The 13,609-nt window shown below is 42.8% G+C and overlaps 1 pseudogene; it reads right to left on the reverse strand.

The window, feature by feature from the left end:
* Window positions 1–12,755: 12,755 nt before the first annotated feature.
* On the reverse strand, window positions 12,756–13,301 carry LOC101715244 (U6 snRNA-associated Sm-like protein LSm1 pseudogene; annotated as a pseudogene).
* Between the last annotated feature and the right edge of the window lie 308 nt (window positions 13,302–13,609).

Here is a 13,609-nt window from a genome sequence, read left to right on the forward strand (position 1 = left end):
TCTTCTTGAAAATGTCCTTATTTCATCTTTAATTTTAAAATATTGCTAATATGTAGAATTAGAGTTTACAATTATTTTTCTAAATTTTTTGCTGATTTATCTGCACCTTACAAACTTTTATTTGCAGAAACTTCATTTTTATTCACTGTAAAATGACATTAACATTGCTCCTTCTTTCACCTTGAATCCACAAGTTGTTTAGAATTGTGTTAGTTCATTGACAAATACTGAGTGATTTTTCTAGATCTCTTGGTTATACAGCATCAGTACCTAATTTAATTGTATTTTCTTCAGGGAATGTATTTAATAATTTTTTCATCTTATTAAATTTTTGACATAGAACTTGTATTACCTTGTTGAATATTATTTGGCACTAAAGACATGTATTTTGAAGTTATTTGGTCTAGTGTTCTATAATATCAACCAGATTAAGCTGGCTTGTGGTGTCACTGCTATTTTACTTAATTGTTCTTTGAGTCATTGAGAAAGGGTTGTAAAAATCTCTCAGCATAGTTTTGAATTTTGTATATTTCTCCTTTTAATTTTGTTCATGTTAGGTTCATTTTTAATTAGACACATACACATTTAGGACTGTTACATCATCTTTAAATATTTTTCTCTTTACCATTATAAAATGTTACTGCTTATCTCATAGTTTAAAATGTACTTGTGCAATACTTATATTTGTTTAAAATGTAAATATATTTGGCATGATATTAACACACCTACACTGGTTTCCTTATGTTTATCGTTTGCAAGGTATATGGTTTTTTATTCTTTTATTTTCTTCCTCTTCAGGATTACAGCAAATTTTGAAGAAATAGTTATGAGCCTTCCTTTAAAAATCCAGTGTAATAATCTGTGCCAGAATCAGATTTCATCCCAGAATCCCTAGTGTTGATATTAACATGACTAGGTTTTGGACTGATTTTACGTTTTTATTTGTTAAATTCTGTCTCATCTGTTTTCATTCTTGATTGCTCCTACCATGAATTCTTTGGGTATGACTGGATTTTTTTGTTACTCCATTTTATATCCTCTAATGTGTTTTAGATGTATCTTTTTACTATTTTAGTGGCATGTTGATGGTTAGAATATGCATGTACAATTCATGAAGTCTTTTAGAGTTAATAATGTACAATTTTATATAAAATTTAGAAATCTTGCATGAGAAAAATTCTATTTACTAACCTCATCAGGTATTTACCCGTCTTTATGCTACTTTGTCATGTATTTTCTATGTGTACCCCCAAATGATAATATCATATTTTTCAATAAATTGCCAAGAAATTAAAAGAATTGAAAAAACAAGTATTATCTTCTATTGACCCACATATTTATCACACAGTTGCTCTTTGTCCCTTCTGGTGCACCCAGGCCTGTGTGTGGTACATTCTCCTCCTGCCTGGAGAAGCACCTTTATCAACCCTCTGATGGATAGGTCTGCTGCTGATGAATTCCCCCACCTTTCCTTCATCTGAAAATTTTTCATTTCACCTGCTCACTGAAGGATTTTTCTTGGATACAGATTTGTGAATTGATAAATTTTGTTTTTCCTCTCTAAGACGCTCGGCAGTATTGTGTTCATTATGTGGAGAGTTTGCTTTAAGCTGTTTTTCCCTTATCCTGGGGCTTAGCAGTTTGACCGTGTTGCACAGAGAAGCAGTGTGGAGTTTATTTTGTTCTCACATTCATGGTGTTCACAGTTCCCCGTGCTTCCTAGGCCTGTAAGGAAATGTAAGTTCCTTACAACCAAATTTGAGGGGTGTGGGTTATATTTTTCACATTTTTCCTGCTCTTTTCTCCCTTTCCTCACTGCCAGGCAAGATATTTGGCCTCATCTGCATTCTCCACAAGTGATTAAGACTCTGTCCATATTTTTTAAAGCTTCTTTCTCTTCAAGTTAGACGATTTCTGTTGATTATGCTTCAGATTGACTGAAATTTTATTTTGCCAACCTCAATTTGCTGTTAATCCCAGTGTATTCAGTTGTAAACTGAAATTGCTTTTTTCACTGTTTCTAGCTGGCTTTTTAGCAAAGCTCCAGTTCTTTGCTAGAATACTGTATCTATTCCCATCACTATTTTTAATGTTTAAATTCATGTTACATTTCAAGTTTTACTTCAAATTTTTTCATTAAGGTCATTGTTAGTCCTAACATCAAGAGCATTTTATAGTCTGCTTCTAGTGACTTCTTTTTCTCTTGACAAGCAGTACATTTTGCCATAATTTTCCCATGTGTCATCATTTTCCCTTGTGTCATAATTCTATGTTATGGACATCATGAGTGATACTACATAGAGATTCTGGACTTGCTGTTTGATTCTGAGTTCTGGCCTTGAATGCAATTCAGTCTCCTGTCTGTAGGGGCAGTAGCTACACTTTGACTTTTTAGGGCTCCAAAGACTTAGGGTTCCCTTCTGCCTTAGAGGTCATCCTTATTGTTGGGACATAACTTTTTTTTCAGTTATGGATCCTCTGGGATTGCAATGGAAAGGTCAGATTAATTTGATGACATTCATACTTCAAACTCTGCACCCCCCTCATTATGGTTTAGATCTAAAATGTCCCCCCAAAATCTCCAGCATTCAAAGATGGGGCTTTCAGAAAAAGACTGCATTGTAGGGGTGTATCAGTGGATGCATTCATTTGTGAGTTCACAGCTGAATGTGCTGTTCAGAGCTGGGGCCTGGGTGCAGGAGGTGGGCCACTGAGGTGGGGCCTAGAAGGTTGTGTTCTTGCTCTCTCTCTCTCTCTCTCTCTCTCTCTCTCTCCTTCCTAGATGCAATGAGCTCAGCCTCTTTGTTATCCCTTCTACCATGCCACTTTCCTTGAAGCCAGCCAACCATACAAAGAGCTCTCTGAAACCACGACCAAAGTCAATCTCTCCTGTAAGTTTGGATGTTGGGTATTGTGTCTCAGCAATGGGAAAGCCGACCAGCACACCTGTGGTAGAAAGGAGTTAAAATTCTGCTTTGGCTTTTCAGCTGTGATGTTGATTTTTCTTGCAGGCTTCTGGGTTTCTCCTGCAGAGTTCATGGGTGAGTCAAGCATGAGGAGAGGGTCTGAGATTTGTGGGCCTTTCCGCCGCCTTTCTTCTTTTGAGGAATTTTCTCATAAATTTCCAGCCTCTCTGGCAGCCAAGAACTCCATATTTTGACATTTTATTCTAATAAAACAGGGATGTTTTCTCTCCACACCATGGGGACTGAGGTTGTTTCCAGGAGAAGAGTGGTATAAATGTAGCTCTCACTGCCAAATCTTTTTGTCTTCCAAAGGTCAAACTTCCTCCAGTTTCAGCTTGTTGCTTTTCCTTCTTCAGTCTAGTAGCTGTGAGTTAAGATATTTAGTCCAGAGTTGATCATTGTTATGTACAAGAGGATTAGTCTGATTAAGGGTATTTCATCATTTCTGGATCTAGAGCTCCAAGAACTGTGTGTAAATATTAATTGGTTTAGGGTTGAATAGATCAAGTAGGTAATGTATGTCCAAACCACAAGCCACATGAGAATAGGCTGTGGCTACAAATTCTCAGGTACAATCTTTTATTTATACCCAGAACTCTGGCTAAAATAGACAAATTCATTTGTCATCTCACAGTGCCAAAGTACACTTTTATTCACTCTTTTCTGATGGTATGGTGTCCCAGAAGTCCAAACTTCATGGATGGATCTCAAACCCAGGAAGGACCCTGGCTTCAGGTCCCTAACCTGAGCTTTTCCCCCTGAGTGGCTGTCAAAACCCAGTCCTTCTGGTTCTTAATACCATGAGCTCTAATAAGGCAAGAGTGACTCGCTTGTGTTTATCTTCTACTTTCTTCTTCATTTATTTTCAGATCAAACTATGTACCTAATACACCATTTTGATGTCTAACAGGACATTTAAGAATTACGTATTTGAAATAGAGCTCCTGAATTTTCCATCAGCTCTCTCCACCTGACTTCTTTTTCTTTTTTCCAACCGGCTTCTTTGTTCCCGTGCACAGCATCATTCCTCACCACTTCCTCGAGTCCTCTAATTCTCCCCCACAACACATCTGGAACGTGCCTGCCTGTCTCTCTCCACTACCCTCATCCTGGCTCAGGCCCTGGCATCTGATTTGGAGCCTTGGGATGCTGCCAGCGGCTCATTTTCTACCCTTCTCTGATGCGTCCTCCACCACAGCCCAGACTGTCACTTCTCTGCTTGCAGTGGCATGATGGTGCCACGTGGCTTTCTGTGTGACATCCACACTCACGGAGGGTCTAAGACCCAGCACAAGAACCACAGAGCTCTCCTGTCTCAACTCCCAACCCTCGTACACTCCGAGGAGCACACTGGTCTCCAACACCTCCATTCACTCACACTTTGTGTGATTCCCTGTGTTGAAGGACATGCATGCCAGACGACAAGGCCCCAGCCACACGGGCAGTGACAGATACTTTGGTGAACGCAGTGACTGGTGGATCCAACCCAGAGAAAATCTCTGGTTTTGCAGGTTGAAGACATGGGCGTTTGCATCACAGGTTTCCTAGAGTACAGATTGCCTGCCACTGCACATTTCTAGACTAACTTGCCAGCTGACCGAACATGGGGGTTTCTAGAGAAAGGGTCAGCAAGTTGTTCTCTGAAGCTCAGGGCAGTAAATATTTTAGGCTCTGCAGGGTACACAGCCTCTCTCTGTCCTAGCAATTCTATCCTATGGAGTGAGGCAAAATTAGCTGCAGCAATCCGTAAACAATGGCTGTGGTTTTCTATCTATAAAACTTCGCTATGGACACAAGTTTAGATGTGTGCTATTTTCATATGGCATGAAATATTATTCTTTCATTTTCTCCCAGTCCCTTAAAAATGTTAAAACCATTCTCAGCCTACTCCAGACATTCGGTGGTTCACACTTGGGCCCTTCGGGCTTTGTTTTGCCAACATCTGAGTAGGAGCGAGCGGGGTCTGAGCAATGTCAGAGGTGGCTCCTGTCAGCCTGCTGTGTCTCTGCAGCCACGTGGCCCCTGGAGCAGGGTCAATCCTCATCTGGGCTCCCCACCAGCCAGCTGCAAGCTGAGTGCCTGGTTATCCACTTCCTCTCCTATGCCCCAGGCTATGAGTCACTGGGCCAGTGCTGCCTGCAGTCTGCAGAACTCAGGCAGGGGCTTCCAGGAGCCAAAAGCAAAGGCTGGGCCCTCTGGGTGTGGCAGCCTGGGAGAGTGGGCTTGTGGGGTCGGGGAGTGTAACTGAGGCAGCACACAGCAGGAGGAGCACGGGCAGGGCCATGCCTGGACCTGGGCTGCGAACAACCAGAACCGTCCCTCGCTGTCCTTGTGCACTCTCTGAACCCCATCCTCACGACACAGGGAGACAGGGAGCCCACCTGGGCTGGATCTTAAACTGTCCACAGGCCCCAGGATGGACTGAACTGTGGCACTGATGGGAGGTGGCGGGACCCACAGAGGGGTGCCAGAGGCCGAAAGGGAAGTCTCTGGCCCTGTCCTCAAAAGGAGACCCCAGGACCCTGGACTTGCTCTTTGCTTGGTGGCTGCCATGAGGAGCACAGTGCCCTCTGTCCAGTGCCGCTATCACAGACCCAGAGGCCTCAGGACCACAATCCCAGGCTGATGCCACCGAGACCTCAAGCCAAAATGAATCTTTCCTCTTCTTCTTTGTGATACTCGGGGTGGAACCCAGGCCTTTGACCTGAGCTGCAGCCCCCAGCCCCTTTTATTTCTATTTTGAGACAGGGCCTTGCTACGTCCGTAAGTTGCCCAGCCTGGGCTTGAACTTGGCAGTCCTCCTGCCTCAGCCTCCCAGAGTGAACCACCAAGCTTGGCTTCCTCCCTTCTTTTTAAATTGATTTATCTCAGGTATTAGTCACAGTGGTGGAAATTTGATAAGGGTATCACCCAGGCTCCACAGCAGGAAGTTCACCACTTCCCCTCGGTTCTGGGGTGGACAGTATTGATTAAATGCCTCGGTTCCGAACACAAGGCAGATGCTCCCAGTGGACCTGGGGTTCGAAGAGCAGTGATGAAGTCAGGAAAGTAAGCAGAGCTTGACAGTGTGTTGGGATGAGAGTGTGTGGGATGAGAAACAGGCAGCTGTGAGCCACAGCCTGGGAGTCCGAGCCGAGGCCTGGAAGCAAAGCATGACAAGGAGATCATGCATCCAGAGGGGGCTGAGGGCCTCTGACACCCAGCGACTGTCACCTCCTACAGGGTGCCCTCGGGAGCCTGAAGGCCTGCAGTGTGAAGGGCCGGGCAGGGCTGACCAGCCTGGGCTCCAGGAAGGTCACCTCCACTCTCCTCTCTCTCGGAGCAAAATTAAACGGTGAGGGAGGCAGCTCCACTCTCCCTGCACAGGGACAGGCCTGACATGAGCCCGACAAGGGTCGTTTCCTTCAGGCTTCTGAAAAGTTGGCCATTCAAGAATATCGATCCCTCTGCGATAGAACGTTGGCCCCTGCTAAGCAATAAAAGAAAAGCGTAAACAATCCCTTCTCTGCCAGAGAAGTTGGTTTCATCGTCTGAGCACCCTGCGCTTTTGCGAGGCCGGGCCAAGCCTCTCATCTACACCTCCTGAGAAGCGAGGGCGAACGCCTGCGAGCGAAGCACAGGCTTCCCGCGCTAATGACCATCCGAACGTTCCGGCCCCTGAATCCACCGCATCCAGAGGGCAAGGGTTTGAAAACCAAGCGGGGCTGAGATGCTCCAGACCCTTGAGGTTGCTCACGCCTGTCTCCCCTCCGCCCCGAGACAAGCGCGCACGGGTGACGTCGGGGTCTCTGCTGCAGAACCTCAGTGCGGCCAGGTACGTTCTCACCTCCCGCACAGACACACCCAACCTTTCCTCCCACACACACAGCTCCGCAGGGCCGAGGAGTCACCAACGCCGAGTCCTAGAGCCGCAGGGATGAGGGCAACATCACAGGACACAGCCACACTGCCACACGGGCTGCAGGGCAGGCGGCAGCTCAGCGGCAGAGCCCTTCCCAGCACGACCGCCAGGGCTTCCTCCCCACACCACGCACCCAAACCCCGCGATGTTAAGGGCACCCACAGGGTGTGATGCGATCTCAGAACGCGCCCGTTCCCACCAGCGGGCTGGTGGTCTTCTAGAGAAGACCCGCAAATGCAGCAAAAAAGAGTACATTTGAGAGGGAAAGACCTAGGGCTTTGGGCCCTTTCTGCTTTTACAAACACTAAACAGTTGACCGACCCATTGTTTAAATCCCATCTCTCCCACACCAGAGGAAGCCAGTTGTGAAGTAACAGGAAGCGACGGATGCTCACCAGCGCTTGGTCCTCTGCCCCTCTGGTGCTGCCTGAGCTTACTCCAGCCACCGGTACTGCAGGTCTCGGTTTTCTTCCCATTTCAAGATGATGGCGGCAGCTCTAAGTGAATTCCGCAGATGGAGTGCGTTACTGTAAGGCAGGGAACCCAGCCTGCTGCTCTGTGCCCATAACTTTTTCGAGCACTTTCTTGGGAAGAAAAGTTACATTTGGAGCTACTTGAGTAAAACCGTCCTGAGAGAGCATCTCTCCCCAGGTGGGACAGCTATCAGAAAAAAGACCAACAAATCACAAACACCTGTGACAATAGAGTCCAAGGGAATTGGTGTCAGGTGGGGGTGGGGCGGTTGTTGTTTTGTTTTGTTTTGTTTTTGTACTGGGGATTTAACCCAGGGTGTCTTTTCACTGAGCTTCTTTCTTTCTTTCTTTCTTTCTTTCTCTCTTCCTTTCTTTCTTTCTTTCTTGTACCAGAGATCGAACTCAGGACCTTGCACTTGCGGGGCAGGCAGGGAAACCACTGAGCTAAATCCCTGGCCCCTTCCTTCCTTCCTTCCTTCCTTCCTTTCTTCCTTCCTTTTTTCCTGTCTCTTCCTTTCTTTCTTTCTTTCTTTCTTTCTTTCTTTCTTTCTCTTTCTTGACGGGATCTCTCTAAAAGTTTCCCGGGCTGCCCTTGAACTTATAATCCTCCTGCTTCAGCCTCTCAGAGTGCTGAGATTACAAGTGTGTGCCACCACATGCAGTTTGAATGGTAATTCTTAGACTTCATTATTATGACTATCAATTAGTACAGCCAGAGTGGAGAACAGCATGGGGATTCTTCATAGCACTAAAAATTGTGACTGGAATGCTTTCCTGGCTTCCTTCTCAGCTAGTCCATTACTGGGGTATAGTAAAGCTATGGACTTTGTAATGCTGATCTTCTATACTGTTCTGCGTTGCTGAATTCATTATCAGCTCAAAAGTCTTTTGGTGGAGTCTTTAGGGTCTTCTGGACCATATTATCTGCAAACAAGATAATTGGACTTCTTCCTTTCTTCTTTGTGTCCCTTTATTTATTTGTCTTGCTTAATTGTTCTAGCTAGAATTTCAAGAACTACTTGAATAGGGGTGGCAAGAGCAGATGTCCTTCATTCCTTCCTGATTTTAGAGGAAATACTTCACTTTTCCCTACTCACAATGAACCAGCTGAGGGCTTGTTGTAAGGGCCTCTACTGTGCTGAGGAATGACCTTCAATACCCAGTGCTTCAAGGTTTTTACCTGAAGGGATGTTAAGTTTTATTGAAGGCTTTTTCTGCATTGATTGAGAGAATCATGTGATTTTTATCCTGAATTCTATTTATGTAACGTATTATATTTATTGATTGGTGTATATTGAACTGAACTTGCATCCTTAGAATAAAACCAACTTGATCAAAGCATTTGATATTCTTAATATATCATTGGATGCAATTTGTGATTATTTTATTAAGGATTTTTGGGTCTAAGTTCATTGAGAATGTTGATCTGTAGTTTTCTTTTCATTGTGTCCTTATCTTGCTTTGGTATCAGAATGATGTTGGCCTGGTAGAAAGAGACTGGAAGCACCCTTCCCTGTCTAGCACATGGAATAGGAGCATCAGTGTCAGTTCTTTAAAAGATAGTTAAAATTCAGCTGTAAACTCACCTGGTCCTGGGCTTTTCTTTGTTGGAAGGCTTTTTATGGCCTCATTGCTTTAATGGATCTCTTTAGGGCTCCTTTATAGCCTTTGGCTCAGTGTTGGCAGGCACAGTGTCTAAGAATTTACCTGTTTCTTCTACCTTTCCCAGCTTGTTAGAATACAGGCTGACAAAGTGGTTCTAATAACCCTCCGTCTCAGTGGTGTCTGCCACAACCAGCCCTGTTCCATCTCTGCTGTATCACTCTGCATCTTCCTTCAGCTAGAGGGCAAAGGTTGGTCATTATTAGTGAATGCAACTGACTTTTGCCTTTTACCCTGACAGTCCCACTGAACTCACTTAATAATGATAGGAGATTGGTAAATTTGCTGAGATTTTCATCAGTATTTTCTGTGTAAACAAGTTATGGCACATACAGAAAGAACAGTTCTATACCTTCCTTTCCAGTCTGACTGCCATTTGACTTCTTATCTAGCCTCATTGCCCTGGTTGAACTCACACTGACTAAGAGGTGTGACTGGGCATTCTTGTCCTATTCCTATTCTTTGTCCTATTCCTGATCTTAGGAGAAAGGATTCAGGGTCATGTTAGCTATGCGTGGGTGTTTTTTAGATGAATTTTGCTAAGTTGAGGAAATTCTTAAATTTCTATTTTTATTAAAGCTTTAAAATGGTGCATATGGGCCATACCACCCCCCCCAGCATGAAGGAGCAGAACTGCCCACAGCGCAGAGGAGGTGAACCTTCCAGGCCACCGTACCACCCCCCCACCCCCCGTGCTGAGGAGGTGAACTGTGTGGATGCCAGCATCACACACACACAAACACACACCCACACCCCATTGTAATGAAAACACACTTAAACAAGTCTCAAAACCAGACTTCCAGATCATCTAAAGGAACCCCAAAGGGAAATGAGATGGAACAATCTGATACTCAATGATCTGGACTCCCTGAACTGGCAATAAAAGAGAATCTGGAAAAAATGAAATCAGAAATAATTTCTCACATAACAGTAGAGATTGTGCCCATAGTGCAAGACATGATTAATAAGTCTAGAGCGCACACAGATTAAAAAAAATACAGGAGCTAAGGAACATGATGGAATCCCAACATAGAAAACAAATGGAATCCATAAAACAGATGCATATTTCCAGGAGATTAAAAACTCCATGGAAAGTTTACACAGCAGAATGAACCAAGTGAGGACTGAATTTCAGATATAAAAGATAAGATTGCAATTAGTGAACAGGAAAAGAAAAATTGCTTTAAAATAATAAGGGACCAACAGAAATCAATCCAGCAGCTGCTAGATGATAAAAAGAATAATAACATAAGACTGATCAGAGTCAATGAAGAAAGAGGAGAGAGTACAGATGACATAGAAAAAACTGTTCACAGAAATGATGGCAGAAAACTTCCCAAGGAGGGGAAAAGAACTTGACATACAGATAAGTGAGGCACATAAGACTCCAACTAGCCTTGATCAAAAAAAATCTATACATAGGCATATAATAGTTAGGATTCCAGAAACCCAACAGAAGAACAAAATTCTACAAGCAGTTAGAGAAAAGAAACAAATCACATACAAAGGAAAGCCCATCAGAATCACAGCAGACTTCTCAATGCAAACCCTCAAGGCAAGAAGAGATTGAAGTGACATATTTCAAGCCCTAAAGGAAAACAGCCTCCAACCCAGATTGATGTACCCTGCAAAACTATCTTTCAAAATTGATGGAGAGATAAGATACTTTCATGACTAAGAGCACCTTGGGAACTTCATGAATACCAAACCAGCACTCCAAAACATTTTAGACAATATCCCAGGAAAAGACAATGAGGACCACAACCCCAGGAACCACAGCAGAATGAATCCATCAGACACAACAAGAAATTAAAGCAAGGGGGGAGAATCGAACAAAAAGAAAAAGCCATCACAAGGATAAATCAATACATATCAATTATAACCATCAATGTTAATGGTCTCAATTTACCAATCAAAAGAAATAGACTGGCAGAATAGGTGAAGAACCAAGATCCAACAATATGCTGCATACAAAAAACACACTTAATTCAAAAGGAAACTCAGACTGAAAGTTAAAGGGTGGAAAACAATACTCCATGATAGGAACCTGAAAAAAACCAGGAGTAGCTATCCTCTTTGCAGATCAAGTGGATTTCAAACCAACACTGATTAAGAGAGACAAAGAAGGACACCACATCCTTGTAAAGGGAATAATCCAAGAGGAAGAAGTGACAATCATAAACATATATGCACCAAACACTAGTGCGTCCAACCATATAAAACAAATACTAACAGACATGAAAAATCAAATAAGCGCTAATACAATAGCAGTGAGGGAACTCAATAACCCACTGTCACAAATAGATAGATCAACTAGACAAAAAATAAGCAACAAAATACTAGAACTCAATCAAACTCTTGAATAAATTAACTTAACAGATGTTTCCAGAGTGTTCCACCCCACAAAATCAGAATATACATTATTTTCAGCTGCACATGGGTTGTTCTCCAAAATAGACCACACACTCGCTCATAGAACATGTTTAAGTAAGTGCAAAGGAATTGAAGTTATCCCCTGTATATTATCAGACTATAATGTGAAGAAATTGGAGATCAATAGCAAAAGAAACCACAAAAATTTCATAAACACATGGAAACTGCACAACACACTGCTGAATAACCAATGGGTCACAGAGGAAATTGAAGAAATCAGACAGTTCCTACAATGAAATGACAATGACAGTACAACATATCAGAATCAATGGGACACAATGAAAGCAGTCTTATGAGGGAAATTCATAGCAGTGAATACGCATATTAGGAAAACAGAGCAAGCCCAATTAAACAACCTGATGCTGAACCTCCAGGTTCTAGAAAAAGAAGAGCAGAACAAACTGAAAGCTCATACAAGGGAGGAAATTATAAAGATCAGACCAAAAAATCAATGCAATGGAGACTAAGAGAACAATTCAAAAAATCAATGAAGTCAAGAGTTGGTTCTTCAAAAGAATCAATAAAATTGACAAGCCCTTAGCCAACCTTATCAGAAAAAGGAAAGAAAAGGCCCAAATCCATACAATTAGGAATGAAAAGGATGAAATTGTAATGGACCAAGGAGAAATCTAGAGGATCATCAATACCTACTTCAAGAACCTATATGCCAATAAGATGGAAAATACAGAAGAAATGGACAGATTCCTAGATAAGTATGAATTACCAAAGTTGAACGAAGAAAACCTAAAAATTCTAAACAACCCAATATCAATCAATGAAATTGAAAATGTAATTAAATCTTACCAACTAAGAAAAGCCCAGATCCTGATGGCTTCACTGCTGAATTCTACAAGACATTTAGAGAGGAACTACTGCCACTACTGTTTAAACTCTTCAATGAAATTGGAAGGGAAACAATACTCCCGAATTCATTCTTGGAAGCAAGCATCACCTTGATCCCCAAAGCAGAGAAAGACCCAACCGAAAAAGAGAACTATAGGCCAATCTCACTAATGAACATAGATGCAAAAATCCTTAATAAGATACTGTCAAATAGAATGGAGAAGATCATCAAGAAGATCATACACCCTAACCAAGTGGGATTCATCCCAGGGATTCATCCCAGGGATGCAGGGATGGTTTAACATACACAAATCAATAAATGTAGTACACTATATCAATAGAGCCAAGGACAAAAACCATATGATTCAAGCGCAAGGACCTGAGTTCAATCCCCGGTACCAAAAAAAAGAATAAATAAATAAATAAAATAAAGATGACCAAACTAATTCTCTGGCCAAATGTGGAAGTGATCAGGATGTCATCTTCTTTCAGAGACAGCCCTAACTCTCCAAGCCCTAATACTCATCAAGAGTATCTGCTCAAGGAATGGAAAGACCCCGATCCTTCAAGACCTGGACTTTCAGCTTCTCTGCTTCCAGCTTGGTCTGCTGCTGCACCCTCTGCTCTTCCAGGATCTCCTCAATGGACACTTGCTGCAGGGGCGTGTCGCTTTCCTTCTCCAAGTCTATTTCTCCTAGTAGGACCACATTTTCTCCTCTGACCACAGAAATCCCTCGAGGAATATCACCGTATTTTTTGCCCACATGAGTATGCTCCACAGTCTGATGTAGCACTAAGTTAGCAAATTGATCAATGCTTCTTAAAAAGCCTATAAGTGTCCTTCCATCTCAAAGGAGGACCAAATCTTTTTTGTCGATGTCCTCAATGAGGCTGGCAGTGCCGGGCATATAGTTCATTTTGAACTTTGATGAGGCTGCAAGGGATAGCGGAGGTGGGCCAGCATGTCAGACACCTCCTTCCTCCCACTGCAGTCGCCCCCTTGGCGGGACTGGAATCGGAACCCCAACCTCGATCAGCAAGTTTATCCCGTCGCACCGCCAAGATAGCCTCTTTAATAAATGGTGCTGGAAAAATTGGGTTTCAACTTGCCAAAGATTAAAACTAGACCCATATCTCTCACCATGCACTAAACTAAAATTGAAATGGATTAAAGATCTAAATATTAAAACAGAAATGCTGAACTGGCTAGAACAGAGGTTAGGTAGAACTCTTGGAGACATTGTTGTAGGAAAAGATTTTATAAACAAAACCTCAGTTGCCTGTGAACTAGCACAAACAATCAACAAGTGGGATCTCTTCTTATTAAAAAG

Source organism: Heterocephalus glaber, unplaced genomic scaffold, assembly GCF_053883595.1.
Source record: "Heterocephalus glaber isolate CG9 unplaced genomic scaffold, H.glaber_assembly_v1.0 deba00000331, whole genome shotgun sequence".
In the NCBI taxonomy this organism is placed as follows: Eukaryota; Metazoa; Chordata; class Mammalia; order Rodentia; family Bathyergidae; genus Heterocephalus; species Heterocephalus glaber.